Raw genomic sequence first — 17,386 nt, forward strand, 5'->3', positions numbered from 1 at the left:
TGCGAAGGGGTGGAAAGTTTCCAGTAAATTTCCACAGGAAGTTTAGCTTGGGAATTTTGTCCAAAAAAGCACATGCTAGCATAATATTCATTTTTTCCCCCCGCAGGTCCTCTCTTAAAATTACTAACAGAGATGGAATCTTAATTATTAAGGAATTTCTTAATCAATATGTTTATCTTCTTACTTGGCTTGTTTTAATAATTACAAGTTTTATGTGTGACTGTGAACAAATGTGTCCTGATTGGTTGGATGAGTGGATGTAGCGTCGTGCGCGCACAGGTCATGCTCCCATCACATGGAGCATCAGGAAAAATTTACTCACCCTGTTGCAATCGTGATCAACCGCAGTTCGACACAGACGAATGCCCTTTATTTCTCTGCATAGAACAATGCCATGTTTACCGTCGGATGTGTGGAAGCATTTTACTCCGGCATTAAAGATGGAAAGACTGTGTACATGTGCAAACACTGTACAAAGCCATATGTAAAGAATGCCACAAAGATGCAGCAGCATTTATCCAAATGCAACAACTTCACTCAAAGCTCACAGCAGTCAGCCCAGAGTTCCTCTGCTTCCATTCAAGAAGATGATGGTTCACATTCAGCATCAGGCTCCTTATCATCAGCAACTCCTGGCCCACTTGGAAGGTTATTTGATACAATGGATAACCATAGCCAGAAGAATGCAGATGAGTGCCTTGCTCGAGCTGTATATGCGACAGGCTCACCCCGCATACGGTCCTCCCTTATTTGCTGGAGGCTGAATATAACAGAGTCCAAGAAAAGCTCAAAGAAACGATTGAGATGGCAGACTGTGTTGCAGTTATCTCAGATGAGTGGTCAAATGTACGAGGGGAGGGCATCATAAACTACACCGTCTCCACTCCTCTCCCAGTGTTCTTCAAGAGCACAGACACGAAGGACAACAGGCACATACATTGCTAATGAGCTGAAAGCGGTCATCAACAATCTTGGATCACAAAAGGTCTTTGCAGAAGTTACTGACAATGCTGCGAATATGAAGGCTGCTTGGGCTCAAGTGGAGGAGGCCTACCCTCATATTACGTCTATTGGGTGCGCAGCTCATGGGCTCAACCTGCTCCTCAAGGACATCGTGGGTTTGAGAACCATGGAAACACTGTACAAGAGAGCCAAGCAAGTTGTTAAGTAGAATAGCAAAATACTGCGGATGCTGGAAATCTGAAATAACAGAAAATGCTGGAAATACTCAGCAGGCCAGGCAGCATCCGTGGAGAGAGAAACAGAGTTAATGTTTCAGGTCTGGGACCCTTCATCAGAACTGGAAAAAGCTAGAGATGTAACAGATATTAAGCAGGTGCAGAGGCGGGGGTGGGGGGGGGGGGGGGGGGGGGGAGGGGCAGGAATAGAAAGAACATCCTGTACTTTTGTAAGAGGCAGGAAAGATGAAATGTTGCAAATGGGAGTGGCAAAAATCATACTGCATGAAAAATGGGGGCAGGGATAATTATCTGAAATTGTTGAACTCGATGTTGAGTCCAGCAGACTGTAAAGTGCCCAATCGAAAGATGGGGTGCTGTTCCTCGAGCTTACGTTGAGCTTCATTGCAACAATGTAATAGGCCGAGGACAGAGAGATCAGAGCGGGAGTGAAGCGGTGAATTAAAGTGACAGGCGACCGGAAGCTCAGGCTCACCCTTATGGACTGAACGGAGGTGTTCCGTAAAGCGGTCGCCCAATCTGTGTTTGGTCTCCCCAATGTAGAGGAGACCGCATCGTGAGCAGCGAATACAGTATATTAAATTGCTAGAAGTACAAGTAAATCGCTGTTTCACCTGGAAGGGGTGTTTGGGGCCCTGGACAGTGGGAAGGGAGGAGGTAAAAGGGCATGTGTTGCATCTCCTGCACTTGCACGGGAAGGTGCCAGGTGAAGGAGAAGGGCTGTTGGGGGTGATTGAGGAGTGGACCAGGATGCCGCAGAGGGAGCGGTCCCTTTGGAATACTGAAAGGGGAGGTGAGGGGAAGATGTGTTTGGTGGTGGGATCACGTTGGAGGTGGCGGAAATGGCGGAGGATGATCCGTTGAATGTGGAGGTGAAAGGTGAGGACAAGGGGAACCCTATCGTGATTCTGGGAGGGAGGGGAAGGGGTGAGAGCAGAAGTATGGGAAATAGAACGGACGCGGTCAAGGGCTGTGTCAACCACAGTAGAGGGGAATCCTCGGTTGAGGAAAAAGGAAGACATGTCGGAAGCACTGGTACGGAAAGTGGCATAGTCAGAATAGACGCGGCGGAGACGGAGAAACTGGGAGAACGGAAGAGAGTCCTTACAGGAAGCGGGGTGGGAGGAAGTGTAGTCCAGGTAGCTGTGGGAGTCGGTGGGCTTGTAGTGGATGTTTGTCGAAAGCCGATCACCAGAAATGGAGACGGAGAAGTCAAGGAAGGGAAGAATCGGAGATGGACCGTGTGATGGTGAGGGAAGGGTGGAAATTGGAAGTAAAGTGAATGAACTTATCTAGTTCAGGGCGAGAGCAGGAAACGGCACCAATACAGTCATCGATGTACCGGAAAAAGAGGTGAGGGAGGTGACCTGAGTAGGACTGGAACAAAGAATGTTCCACATGTCCCATGAACAGGCAGGCATAGCTAGGGCCCATGCGGGTTCCCATAGCAACACCTTTAATTTGGAGTGAGTGAGTGGAGTCAAAGGAGAAGTTCTTCAATGTGAAAACAAGTTCAGCCAGGCGGAGGAGGGTGGTGGTGGATGGGGACTGGTTGGGCCTCTGTTCAAGGAAGAAACGGAGTGCCCGAAGGCCGTCCTGGTTGGGGATGGAGGTGTAGAGGGATTGGACGTCCATAGTGAAAAGGAGACAGTTGGGGCCAGGAAACTGTTAAAGTGACGGAGGGCGTCGGAAAAGTCGCGAATGTAGGTGGGAAGAGACTGGACAAGGGGAGAAAAAAAGTCGAGATAGGAAGAGATAAGTTCTGTGGGGCAAGAACAGGCTGAAACGATGGGTCTACCAGGGCAGTCCTGTTTGTGGATCTTGGGAAGGAGGTAGAAGCGGGCTGTGCGGGGTTGGGGGACTATGAGGTTGGCGGCCATGGAGGGAAGATCTCCAGAGGAGATGAGGTCAGTGACACACTTGGAAACAATGGCTTGATGTTTGCTAGTGGGGTCATGGTCCAGGCGGAGGTAGGAAGAGGTGTTGGAGAGTTGGCGTTCAGCTTCCGCACGGTAGAGGTCAGTTCGCCAAACAACAACAGCACCACCCTTATCAGCAGGTTTAATGGTAATGTTAGGGTTGGATCGGAGCGCTGCAAGTTCAGAGGGAGGTAGGTTGGAGTGAGAGAGGGGAGCAGAGAAATGGAGATGGCCGATGTCATGTCAGCAGTTAGCAATGAAAAGATCTAGAGGAGGGTAAGAGGCCAGAGGGAGGGGTCCAAGTAGAACGAGAATTTAGAAAGCGGGAGAAAGGATCAGCCGTGCAGGGGGAAGAAGTGGGCACGGAGACGAAGGTGACGGAAGAAGAGCTCAGCATCGTGCCGAGCTCGAAATTAATTCAGATGGGGGCGTAAGGGGATGAAGCTCAGGCCTTTGCTGAGAACTGATCGTTCGGGGTCAGAGAGGGTAAGGTCAGAGGGGATAGTGAAAACACGGCAGGGGGTGAGATTGGAAGAAGGGATGGGATCAGAGGAAAGTAACGGGGAAGGTGGTTCTGGAGGGGCATTGGTGTCCGCGAGTTGATGAAGCTTGCGATCCTTGACATCAGAAAGGAAGAAAGAGTTTTTTGTTGAAGCGTCGGATGAGTCGAAGGATGAAATGGAACTGTGGACCCGGACAGCTTTGAAATAGAGTGCGTCGGTGCTGCTGAAGAGAGAGGTCGAGGTTGTTCATGTGGCGGCGCATGGCGTTGAGCGTGGATCTCAAGATACGGCGAGAGCAGTTATCTGTTACATCTCCAGCCTTTTCCAGTTCTGATGAAGGGTCCCAGACCTGAAACGTTAACTCGTGTTTCTCTCTCCACGGATGCTGCCTGGCCTGCTGAGTATTTCCAGCATTTTCTGTTGTTATTTAAGTTGTTAAGTATGTCAGGGGAAAACAGGTAGTTGCAGCAACCTACAACTACAAGCAAACGACAACACCACACTGAAGCTGCCCAGCAACACTAGATGGGGTGGCGTTGTCATAATGTACAACAGCCTTATGGAGGGTAAGGAGTCGCTGCAAGAAAAGGCAATATCCTAGTCTGGGGATATGGAAACCACCATCAAGAAAATATTGCTGGATGATGTGTTTTGGGAGAGTGGTTAGCAGCCTTAAAACTACTCTCACCAGCAGCATCTGCAATTGCTCAGATTGAAGGAGATGACGCTGTCTTGTCAGATGTTCTCAGGCTTTTTGCTGATTTAAAAGAACAAAATCAGCATTGCCCTACCCACATCCCTGCTGCTCAAAGCAGAGGAGAAGGCAATTGTTCAATTCATAATACGCGTCAGGAATTTTGTGTCAAGCCGATTCATGCTGCAGCATACATGCTGGACCCAAAGCATGTTGGGAGACCAATACTTTCTGGAGAACAGATCAACAGCGCTTACAGTGTGATTTCTACCCTCTCACGCAACCTCAATCTGGATGTAGGCAAAGTTCTGGGAAGTCTGGCAAAGTTCTCTACCAAGCAAGGTCTTTGGAATGGGGACGGGATATGGGAATCATGCAAGCATATCAGTGCACATTCCTGGTGGAAGGGACTTTGTGCATCTGAGGCCCTGTCACCCATTGCATCGGTGATACTCCAAATCCCACCTTCATCAGTGGCCTCTGAACGAAACTGGTCACTTTTTGGGAATACGCATACAAAGGTGCGCAACAGGCTGACTAACAAGAGAGTGGAGAAACTGGTGGCTATCCGGGCGAACCTACAACTTATTGAGCCAGATACAGAAGTGTCCACCACACAGCTAGACAGTGACAGAGGAGGAAATGGACACGTCAGAGAATCAGGAGGAGCAATGATGAGTAGAAGACTCATGAGTAGAAGACTCAAAGGGACAAAATAAGGACAAATTACAGGCTAAATAAGCTGACGCTCTTTATTTTAGATGGGTCTTTTTTGTGGGGGTTCAATAAAGTTCAAAATTATAATCTAAAAGTTTTGAAAGCCTGTTTTTATTTGCAAGCCTGTTTTTATTTGCATGGAACAGTATGTCTATTTTGATGACAAAGGTAATATAAGGGTCAGTGTGCAAAAAAACAAAATTCCCATAAATTCCCCAAACTCCCATAAATTCCTGAAAATTCCCATGGAAAGTTTCCTCTTTTAAAAATTCCCAGATTTCTGCAACCCTACTCCTGACTCACCAAAGCCTTTTCACCACCTACAAGGCACAAGTCAGGAGTGTGATGCAATACTCTCCACTTGCCTGGATGAGTGCAGCTCCAACAACACTCAAGAAGCTCGACACCATCCAGAACAAAGCAGCCCACTTATTCGGCACCCCATCCACCACCTTAATGTATTCACTCCCTCCACCATCAGCACAATATAGCTACAGAGCGTACCATCTACAAGATGCACTGCAGCAACTCACTGAGGCTTCTTCGACAGCACCTCCCAAACCCGTGACCTCTACCACCTAGGACAAAGGCAGCAGGCGCATGGGAACACCACCACCTCCAAGTCACACACCATCCTGACTTGGAAATAGAATGCCGCTCCTTCATCATCACTGGGACAAAATCCTGGAACTCCCTCCCTAACAGAACTGTGGGAGTACCTTCACCACACGGACTGCAGCGGTTCAAGGCGGCGGCTCACCTCCACCTTCTCAAGGGCAATTAGGGATGAGCAATAAATGTTGGCCTTGCCAGTGGCGCCCACATCCCATGAATTAATAAAATTAAACAATAAAAATCTAATAAGTATTGCTGAAACAGTATTTTTGGGAATGCCTCCTCTTCCATCGGGAATATGGTTCTGCTGTAAAGAATTCCAAGCTGATTGAATTTTACTTTAATAATTTATGCTCATTTCCACTTGCTACACTGCTACCATTATGCATTTAAAAACCAAGTTTCCTTTATTTTGCAAACAGGTCTCGGAGGCTTCCAAATTGATATTTGAGGTAATCAAGTGGCTGACATTTTATTAATTGAAAAACTCTTTAATTTTCAGATCAAACCACAAATGGAAACAGTCTAAATGTAGCAGATACTAGTCCTAACACACACAACATAAACTTCTCCCCCTGCATCCACCGTTCCCTGGAATTCACATCAGAACCAAACCAAAATTGTTCTTTCCCAGCCCAGATGAACCAATCTCGGTTGCATGTGTCAATGACCCTAGAGGTTTGTTTGGGGACTGAACCAATAGGTAGGAGCCATTCTCCTTCTGTCTCAAGAAGATCTCATTAACTCAGTCTTGTAACCCCAAGAGACTTCCTGTTCCCTCCCAATTTGATGGTAGATTCTCACCTTCCAAGCATTATAGAACATAGGTCTGTATTTTTGAGTACTGTCTACCCAGTGTAAGTACACAGGTAGTTTTATTTTGATCACCATACCAGGATTATAAGCCTTTGTCACTAACAATGCTGACGGAATCATTCTGCACAAGCACTGTTGGGCATTAACTTCCAACAGTAATCCCAAACATATGGCTACCCAGCTGCCTTGGCTCGAATATTCACCACTGTTCATCTCAACTTCTCAAAAGAGGGATATTTTAGGAAAGTGCCACAGTATGTGAAGGAATGCACCCTTTTGGACATCATAACACCCATGAGTAGCCTAGATTAGTCAGTCATTCATTGTGGAGTATTACAGAATCTTACATAATTAACCTCATACATACACTAGTAGATAGTATGAGTTTGTTCAAATTGTACACACCCAATTAGAGGGTGTGAATACAACTTCAAGATCCTTCTCACAGGTCATGGATTGCACCAGCTACTAGCTGGGACGAGGTGCCCATTAAAAATTGGAGTGGACACTGGCAGGGAATGAGAACTTCCTTTTTTTAATGGCGCACATGCGCAGGACTCCTCTGGTCAGATAACGTCACTTGCCGCGCACGTGCACTGAGCCATCTGAAATAGTCAATGCAGGTATGGGGAGAGGAGAGGACAGAGCAGAGAACATGAGCATGGAGGGAGGAGCATGGTGGTGGAGAATAAAGCGGGAACACAGCTCTTAGGTGGTCATTTCTGACCCCACTTGGAAAGCACTATGGGTGTAAGGAAAGGGCATGATCAAGTTCAGTTGTGATGTTCCCCACAGTAAAAGGTACAGGAAACTTTCGATTAACCGGCCCCTAAATAACTGGAAATGTCAGTTAACTGGCAAAATTCAGGAGTAGGTTCAGGTAACTTTATATTACTTTTTTTACTCCATTTGTTGCTGTGCAAGGGTGTGGCTGCAGCTGTTGCTAAGCTACAGAGATGCTTGCAACTTGTGCCGATTGTTCTGAAGCTGTTAGCAACAGGGTTTGTTGCTTTATACGGAGCTCTCAGCTCCGTATCTTTTACTATAGTGTTCGGTTATCTGGAATTTTTGATGAACCGGCACCACGTCGGTCCCGTCCGTGCCGGATAAAAGAAAGTTTCCTGTATTTGCCAACATACACTGCCATGTGAAGAATGGCTAATTGGGAGAGGTTTTGAGGACTGTTGGCACCAGAGGGACCACACCCACCATGAAATATTATCTTCAGGACAAGAGGGTTGAGAAATAAATTACACATTATTAAAAAAGAAAAAATATTGTGGGTTGAAGAGCAAGGAAGAGGTTTTGAAATCTGTGAGGAAATGCAAGTAGAAGGTCAACTTGAATATTTGCAAAAGTTGGGTTGGTGGGAACCAACCACAGCAATTGTACATAAAGTTGGAAGGGTTGGGTTAGGGTAGAAAAAAGAAATTTGATCGCGATAGGCTTAGAATATTCAAAATATTAAGGACTCTAGTGATTACACTAGACAGCATACGCAGTGTAATAACATACAGGCTCAAAGAAAGATCACCGGCTGTAGAATATAGTTATTAGTATGATGAGGAAAGCAAAACATCATCTTTCTGCCTAGAACAGGTAGAAATACTACCAGTTATTTGTGTTGAACTGCTCCCTTTTTTTCTCTTGGTTATTGTAATCAACAATTAGACTAAAACAGTTCTATCAAAACGATTTTAATAGAAAACTTTTTCAATTGTAATATGGAGGCTACAAATATAATCTTCTATGTGCAAAGTGTTTTCAATTTACATATATAGCAATTAAATAATATTGCTTGATTTAAGGGATGTCCATCATTGTTTAAATTAAGTCTATATATCATGTGCTATGGAAGAGCAACTAACCTACATCCATCTTAATTTTCCTCCCTTCTTAGTTAGACTCATGCTCGGGTACAGATCCATGGGATAACAGCAGCAGTGGTGACCTCACCCAAATAACCATTCTTCATTTGTAGACCTAGACAACAAATTTCAACCATGGGGGAGCATCAACACGGAGCCAGGTCGTGTCCGTGCCAACATCATACTTCACACACATTTCAGAAGGGTGACAGGACAGCAATAGAGAGTAGGAAACCACCTGGTAATATTTCTCACTAGCCCAGAGGCCCACTCCTTCCACGGCCCCACCAAGATAAGAATAAATCAAAAATAACAGCAGAAAGTGCTGGAAACACTCAGGTCAGGCAGCATTGAGGAGAGAGAAATAAAGTCAACGTTTTGGGTCGAACCCTTCGGCAGATTTCCAGCATCCGCAGTATTTTGCTAAAGAATACATCAAATTTGGGACCATCCTTTAAATGGCTCAATATCACACCAGGATATTTGTCCATTAAGCCACCAGAGAACCGGTCTATAAAAACATAATTTAAATAGACTGCAGTGCTGTCACATTCCCAGTTGACTTTTTTTTAAAAAAGGAATAAGCTTTCTTCCTACTCAAGTTTCCACTGGTCTGCAGACTGGAGGATCCTGGAGATTGCTGGTGCACGACTCCCTGGAGTCCACTGTTGTGTTAGAGCAGACGCTGAAATCTGAGACACAGACAGTGTGAAATTGCTAAACATTCAAGGACAGAGCAAGTGAATTAAGGTCAGTGAAACAGAGTCCAGTATTTCAACAAGAAAGAGGATATCTGACAGCACAAAATAAGAGCAATTCAGAGATCCGTAATCAGCAAGACACTTAATATGGGGTGGGGTGGGGTGGGGTGGAAAAAGAGGAAAAATTTAAAAAAATTACAGGCAGCGCCAACAGCTCAATTATGACAACAAAGTAAATTATGCAGACTAGGCTTAACTTTCTACTGAGCTTCTGATAACCCAAATATTCCACCCATAACATAATAACCAGTCTATCTAGAACCATCCTTTTTCAAATTAATTCCCAGAGTCGAAGTAATATATCCGTTTTCAGACACGACATTAAATAAAAGTCCTGTCTGCCCTCTTAGTTGGGCATAAAAGATCTTGTGGAATTGTTTGAAGAATAGTCGGGGTGTTCTCGCAGTGTCCATGTCAACATTTATCCCTCAACCAACACCACTAAAATGTTTTATGGGTAATTTCTCTCATTGCAGTTTGTGGGATCTTGCTGTGAGCAAATTGGATGCCACATTTCCCTGCATTATAACAGTGACTATACTTCAACAGCACTTCATTGCTAGTGAAGCCCTTTGGGATTTCCTGTCATTGTAAAGGCACACACCAGAAATTCTGTCGCACTTCTGCTTCGTTTTGGATTTTAAGTCGTAAGAAAGTCACTTTTGTACAGAACAAATACAATGATCAATTTTTGTCACACCATCCCTATCTGCAAACCTTATATATCCTGCTTTGCACAAAAATATATTCGGAGTGAAGACAATGCAATACTGAAGAGTGAGCTCCAGTATAAATGCTGAGATATGCAGTAATTGGCCATCCATAGCGGTCAACAGCAGCTTAAGCAGTTTAGGAACTGCAGTTAGTACAGTAATGACCATTACCGACAAAAGCAATCAGTCCCCTTAACACTTCCTTTAATAAATCATCTTGCAACTGGCAAGAATATTAATTAGAAACAGAAAGTGCAGAATAACATTTTTTTTTGTTGCAATAGTTGATGCTCATTCTGGACTTTCAGCTTCCTTTCATTATGTAGCTCAGACATTGCTGCAGATACATCTGAGCTAGTTTAGCTAAAAACATGGTAGAAGTAGGTCAAGTGGTTGATGAGTTTATGCATTAATCTCATTGCACAAAATTACAAAGAATTAAATATGGTGGTTTTATCAATGATAATAGATGCAATGTTATTATTGTGTTGCTTAAAATTCTGATTTACTGACAATCCCATAAACAGACCTTCAAATCTTTTTCTGAAAATCAGATTTTACTGTATTTATTTTCAAACTTGGAAACAATTTATATGAAGCCTTGAGGAAAAAACTATATCCAGGCAAAAAAAGCATTACCACAGAACTAAATTTGTTCTTCAATAAAATCATTTCAACAGTGGCAGAGTAAGAGGTGCTCCAGTCCATGAGATGGCAAAGGGAAGGCACAAATTTAAGATCATAAAAAGAATTTAAAAAAGGGAGGTTAGAAAAAATTCTTTGCATAGAAGGTGTCTATAAAGTGGAATTCTATGTCACAAACTGTTGCAGAAGCAGACCCCATAAATTCTTTAGTAAGGGAATTATACTAGTTGTTTGAAAAATAATATTAAAGGGTAAGGGGTACGAGCAAGGGAATGGGATTGAACCAAATTGGCAAAAACACTGGCATAGACTTAAGAATGCCAGTTTTTGTACTGCACCATTCTTTGATTCTACCGTGATTACATTTAGTCTGTTGAGAATATTTACCAGTTCAAATTATTAATTTTTGCAACCTTCAAAACCAAAACAATACATTTTCCAAAAACAAATCTATTTCACAGACTATTTCTCAAACTGTCGAGAAAGCAGCAGCAGGGCTGCATAATCTCCCAGCACCAACAACTACAGTCAGCAGGAGAGCAGTCTGGATTATGAAGTTCAGGGTTAGTAAGCAAGGATTCGTTTCTTGCTCGAGAAATCAGGACGGGGCATGATGGCATGAAGTAACAATAAAATGCATAAAAATCTGTGTTAATGGTCTACTATAATAGTTTAATTATACACGAATAGCGTGGATGATATTGCAATGAGAAATTAGATTACATACAAAATATGCTTGTTCTTATGGTGTCTCAGTGGGAAAATTAAAACAGTTTGCTTGTTAGAAATAGAATTGGTCAGAACTCATTACAAAGATGGAAATAAAATTCCAGTGGTTCAGGTAAAATTAGTTTTGTAAAATCATCCAAACCACAAGATTGTAAAGCTGTAACAGAATCATACACAAGGGTATTAGAACAGCCACCCAAAAAAGTATTACTAGGGTTGTGTAATATTACCAACTATTATAACAGAATTTTTTGTTGTTGAACAGCCACAAGCCGGGCGTGAACTAAGCAACCATAAAGAAAGTGATAGAGGGCGATTGGTGAGGGGGGGGGGGGGGGGGGGAGGAATAGCCAAGAACTGCAAAGCACAAACAGAAATACTCACCAATAAGGAAGGCAGGAAGGGAAATAAAGGAGGGTATGTGGGTAGGAATGAAAACCACACAAAACTGCATTTTTTGAGAGGATGATCGAATCCTCCAATGGCCCAGCCAGTTAAGGCAAGGCAGCAGCTGAGCCAGAAGCCACATTATGCAACTGGCGGTTGCTCTTCCTGTCACTACAGCCTATCCTCCCAAGAATTGGGGGTGGGAGGGGAACTTAGTCTGATTTTACTTTAATTCTAGTCTGTAATTAAATCAGAAAAAATAAGGTTTTGAAAACACATTTCCCCAACAACCTACTTTATTTACAGAAGATCACTGCCACATCAACACAAGCTCCTACCTGGTACAGGTGGTCAAGTTATTGAGTTTGTCCAAGTAGAAAACAAAACATAGTTTTGATCTGCTTCTCAAAAGTAACTCCCAAGACAAAGAAGTCAACAACTGAAGCAGGGACATGGCAAAATATTTTGCAGAATGTTGTAAATACATGCAAAAAAAAAACAAAATGTCCACAGATATAATTTAAATATTTATATCTATTGATACTTTCCATTAAACCCATTAGGTTTAATAATGTATTGGTGGCACCAATAGGTTACTATAAAATTCAGACAAGCCGAAAAGCTTTAATGTTGTGTCCATATACTGCTCTTAATGTATTACCTCAAACTGCTCCCAACACTATCGCCATTGCTGACAAAGCTGTAAGGGTCATTATTTTAATTTAGTTGAATACTGTACAAAATGCTCTCTACAGATACAACCCGAATTTGAAAGGGCCAAATCTACAAGATATTTTTCAAAGCTCAAGTGAATATAGTACAGAAATGCCATTTTCCCCACAGCACATTTGCTGAAATCTAATACTTTGCTATCTAAACTGCAATTCTTGAAGCCTAGCAACAATTCCTATTTGTACTTATATTTCTCACTGCTGGTTTGTCCACCCTCGATTTTACAGGCTTGGGAAGACCCATTTTCAGTGCTGCTCCCTTATTGGTGGATAAATTGCAGTATAACTTAGGGTTCAGATCGTGATCAGCCTCCCAACTTCCTGTAGTAAAAGAAAAGAACGAACTTGCATATATATAGCGGCTTTCATGACTTCAGTTCAGCCACTGCATCCCCATGACATTTCAGAAACTTGATACAAGTCTTTTTAATGTTAGAAGAAAACAGATACTTCCACCTGCATTCTCTTAACATTACAAGCGTTACAGAACAAATACAAGTATATTTCAGTGAGGTGGGGTTCTGTAGATGAACACAGACATTAGATCAATTTTACAGGCGCATGGGAACAACACCACCACCTACAAGTCACACGCCATCCTGACTTGGAAGTATATCGCCGTTCCTTCATTGTCGCAGGGTCAAAATCCTGGAACTCCTTCCCTAACAGCACTGTGGGAGTACCTTCACCACACGGACTGCAGCGGTTCAAGGCTGTGGCTCATTACCACCTTCTCAAGGGCAACTAGGGATGGGCAATAAATGCTGGCCTTGCCAGTGACGCCCACATCCCATAAATGAATAAAAGAGAATTACATATAATGTACAACACAAACAGGCAAATGTTACACCCCTGTTCAAAAAAGGAGGGATAAACCCAGGCAACCAAAGGCTAATCAATCCAGTGTCAGTGGTGAGGAAACTTCTAGAGACAATAAAGCAGGACAAAATGAATTGGTATTTGGAAAAATATGGGTGAATAATTGAAAGCCAGCAAAGATTTGTTAAAGGCAAATTGTGTTTGACAAACTTGACTCAGTTCTTTGATGAAGTAATGGAAAGGGTTGATGAGGGTAGTGCGGTTGATGTGTATATGGACTTTCAAAAGGCTTTTGATAAAGTACCACATAATAAACTTGTTAGCAAATTGAAGCCCATTGGATTAAAGGGGCAGTGGCTGCATTTTTTTTTTTTTTTAATTCATTCATTCGTGGGAAGTGTGCATTGCTGGCAACACCAGCATTTATTGCCAATCCCCACCTGCCCTTGAGAAAGTGGAGGTGATGCACCTTCTTGAACTGGTGCAGTCCAATGGTGAAGGTACTCAATGGTGCTGTTAGGGAGGGAGTTCAAGGATTGTGACCCAGTGGCGATGAAGGCGATATATTTCCAAGTCAGGATGGTGTGTGACTTGGAGGGGAACTTGGAGGTGGTGGCATTTCCAAGTACCTGCTGGTCTAATCCTTCTAGGTAGTAGAGGTAACAACAGAAAATGCTGGAAAAACTCAGCAGGTCAGGCAACATCCATGGACAGAAATTTGAGTTGACGTTTCGGGTTGACCCCTTCTTCAAAACTGGAAAGAAAAGATAGATCGGAGGCAGGGCTGCGATCGGACAAAAGAATAAAAGAAACAAAAGAAGCAAAAAAGAGACAATAAAAGGTGTTAGAAGCTAGACGAGATGGTAATAGGCTGAGATTGGGTGTAAAGTGTACTGGCAGGGCAAGGGATAGCTGCCAGGTGTGAGAGCGAAACAAAAGGAAAGGGGGGGGGGGGGGGAAAGGAGTGGAAAAATTACAAGAAAAAATGAAATGGGGGCCGAGTTTATGATCTGAAATTGTTGAACTCGATATTGAGTCCAGAAGGCTGCAGAGTGCCTAATCGGAAGATGAGGTGCTGTTCCTCGAGTTTACGTTGAGCTTCCGTGGAACAATGCAAGAGGCCAAGGACGGTGAGGTCCGAGTGGGAATGGAGCGTTGAATTAAAATGACAGGCGACCGGAAGCTCGGGGTCACTCTTACAAACTGAACGGAGGTGTTCCGCAAAGCGGTCACCCAATCTGCGTTTGGTCTCCCCAATGTAGAGGAGACCGCATCGTGAGCAGCGAATACAGTATACTAGATTGCAAGAAGTACAAGTAAATCGCTGTTTCACCTGGAAGGGGTGTTTGGGGCCCTGGACAGTGGGAAGGGGCGGGTATAGGGGCAGGTGTTACATCTCCTCCGCTTGCACGGGAAGGTGCCAGGCGAAGGGGAAGGGCTGTTTGGGGTGATAGAGGAGTGGACTAGGGTGTCCCGTGCAAGCGGAGGAGATGTAACACCTGCCCCTATACCTCCCCCCTTCCCACTGTCCAGGGCCCCAAACACCCCTTCCAGGTGAAACAGCGATTTACTTGTATTTCTCGCAATCTAGTATACTGTATTCACTGCTCACGATGCGGTCTCCTCTACATTGGAGAGACCAAACGCAGATTGGGTGACCGCTTTGCGGAACACCTCCGTTCAGTCCGTAAGAGTGACCCTGAGCTTCCGGTCGCCTGTCATTTTAATTCAACGCTCCATTCCCACTCGGACCTCACCGTCCTTGGACTCTTGTATTGTTCCACGGAAGCTCAACGTAAACTCGAGGAACAGCACCTCATCTTCCGATTAGGCACTCTGCAGCCTTCCGGACTCAATATCGAGTTCAACAATTTCAGATCATAACCTCGGCCCCCATTTCATTTTTTCTTGTAATTTTTCCACTCCTTTCCTCCCCCCCCCCCTTTCCTTTTGTTTCGCTCTCACACCTGGCAGCTATCCCTTGCCCTGCCAGTACACTTTACACCCAATCTCAGCCTATTACCATCTCGTCTAGCTTCTAACACCTTTTATTGTCTCTTTTTTACTTCTTTTGTTTCTTTTATTCTTTTGTCCGATCGCAGCCCTGCCTCCGATCTATCTTTTCTTTCCAGTTTTGAAGAAGGGGTCGACCCGAAACGTCAACTCAAATTTCTGTCCATGGATGTTGCCTGACCTGCTGAGTTTTTCCAGCATTTTCTGTGTTATTTCGGATTTCCAACATCCGCAGTATTTTGCTATCGTAGGTAGTAGAGGTCGCTGGTTTGGGCGACTTTAATCTTCATATAGACTGGACAAATCAGATTGGCTAAGGCAGTCTGGAGGAGTTCATAGAATGCATTCGGGACAGTTTCCTAGAACAATATGTCAAGGAACCAACCAGGGAACAGGCAATTTTAGATCTTGTATTGTGTAATGAGACAGGGTTAATTAGCAATCTCATAGTAAAGGATCCTCTGGGGCAGAGTGATCATAATATGATAGAATTTTACATTAATTTTGAGAGTGATTTGCCAAAGTCCAAAACTAGAGTCTTAAACTTAAATAAAGCCAATTACATAGGTATGAGGGGCGAGTTGGCTAAGGTAGATTGGAAAAATAGATTAAAAGGTAAGGAGGTAGATAAGCAGTGGCTAGCATTTAAAGAAATATTTCATAATTCTTAACAAAAATACATTCCATTGAGAAACAAAACCTCCATGAGAAAAGTGATCCAACCGTGGCTAACTAAAGAAGTTAAGGATAGCATTAGATTGAAAGAAGCAACTTATAATGCGGCAAAGAATAATAGTAAGCCTGAGAATTGGGAGTGTTTCAGAAACCCAACAAAGGTTGACCAAAAAATTGATAAAAAGGGAAAAAATAGAATGAGAAAACTAGCAAGAAATATAAAAACAGACGAGTTTCTACAAGTATGTAAAAAGAGTAGCAAAAGTAAACGGTGGTCCCTTAGAGGCGGAGACAAGAGTAATTATTATGGGGAATAAGGAAATAGCAGAAACGTTAAACAAATATTTTGTATCTGTCTTCACAGAAGACACAAAAAGCATACCAAAAATGGTGGGGAACCAAGGATCTAATGAGGGTGAGGAACTTAATGTAATTAATATAAAGTAGAGAAAAAGTACTAAAGAAACTAATGGGGCTAAAAGCCGGCAAATCCCCAGGACCCGACGGCCGACATCCTAGGGTTCTAAAAGAGGTGGCTGAAGAGATAGTGGATGCATTGGTTTTGATCTTCCAAAATTCCCTAGATTCTAGAACGGTCCCAGCGGATTGGAAACTCGCAAATGTAACACCGCTATTCAAGAATGAAGGGAGAGAAAAAAAAACAGGGAACTACAGGCCAGTTAGCCTGACATTAGTTGTTGGGAAAGTGCTGGAATCCATTGTTAAGGAAGTGGTATCAAGTCACTTAGAAAATCATAACATGATTAGGCAGAGTCAACATGGTTTTATGAAAGGGAAATCGTGTTTGACAAATTTATTAGAGTTTATTGAGGATGTAACTAGCAGGGTAAAGGGGAACCAGTGGATGTAGTATATTTGGGTTTCCAAAAGGCATTCGATAAGGTGCCACATAAAAGGTTATTACACAAGAGAAGGGCTCATGGGGTTGGGAGTAATATAGTAGCATGGATGGAGGATTGGTTAACAGACATAAAACAGAAAGTAGGGATAAACTGATCTTTTTCAGGTGGGCAGGATGTAACTAGTGGGGTGCCGCAAGGATCAGTGTTGGGGCCTCAGCTATTTACAGTCTATATATTAATAACCTAGATGAAGGAACTGAGTGTAATGTATCAAAGTTTGCTGATGATTCAAAGCTAGGTGGGACAGTAAGCTGTGAGGAGAACACAGTCTGCAAAGGGATATAGATAGACTGAGTGAGTGGGCAGTAAGGTGGCAGATGGAGTATAATGTAGGGAAATGCGAGGTTATTCACTTTGGTAGGAAGAATAGAAACAGAATATTTTTTAAATGGTGAGTAACTTTCAAATGTTGGTGTTCAGAGAGATTTGAGTGTCCTCGTGCAAGAAACACAGAAAGCTAGCATGCAGGTACAGCAAGCAATAAGGAAGGCAAATGGCATGTTGGCCTTTATTGCAAGGGAGTTGGAGTATAAGAGTAAGGAAGTCTTGCCACAATTGTACAGGGCCTTGGTGAGACCACCTGGAGTACTGTGCACAGTTTTGGTCTCCTTATCTAAGGAAGGATATACTTGCCTTGGAGGTGGTGCAACAAAGGCTCA

The 17,386-nt window shown here is 43.4% G+C and overlaps 1 protein-coding gene across 5 annotated transcripts in view; it reads right to left on the bottom strand.

Moving 5' to 3' along the window:
* ankrd12 (ankyrin repeat domain 12) overlaps positions 1–17,386 on the bottom strand; it is a 203,614-nt gene that overhangs the window by 149,019 nt on the left and 37,209 nt on the right. The window contains exon 2 of one of the 5 annotated variants that reach the window (XM_085992374.1): positions 8,929–9,023. The exons of the other annotated variants lie outside the window; for them this stretch is intronic. The gene's annotated coding sequence lies outside the window, so the exon portion shown is untranslated. The remainder of the gene's footprint in view (positions 1–8,928; positions 9,024–17,386) is intronic. 5 annotated transcript variants of the gene reach the window in all.

Source organism: Somniosus microcephalus, chromosome 7 (genome assembly GCF_052327205.1).
Source record: "Somniosus microcephalus isolate GS21.2 chromosome 7, FLI_Smic_1.0, whole genome shotgun sequence".
In the NCBI taxonomy this organism is placed as follows: Eukaryota; Metazoa; Chordata; class Chondrichthyes; order Squaliformes; family Somniosidae; genus Somniosus; species Somniosus microcephalus.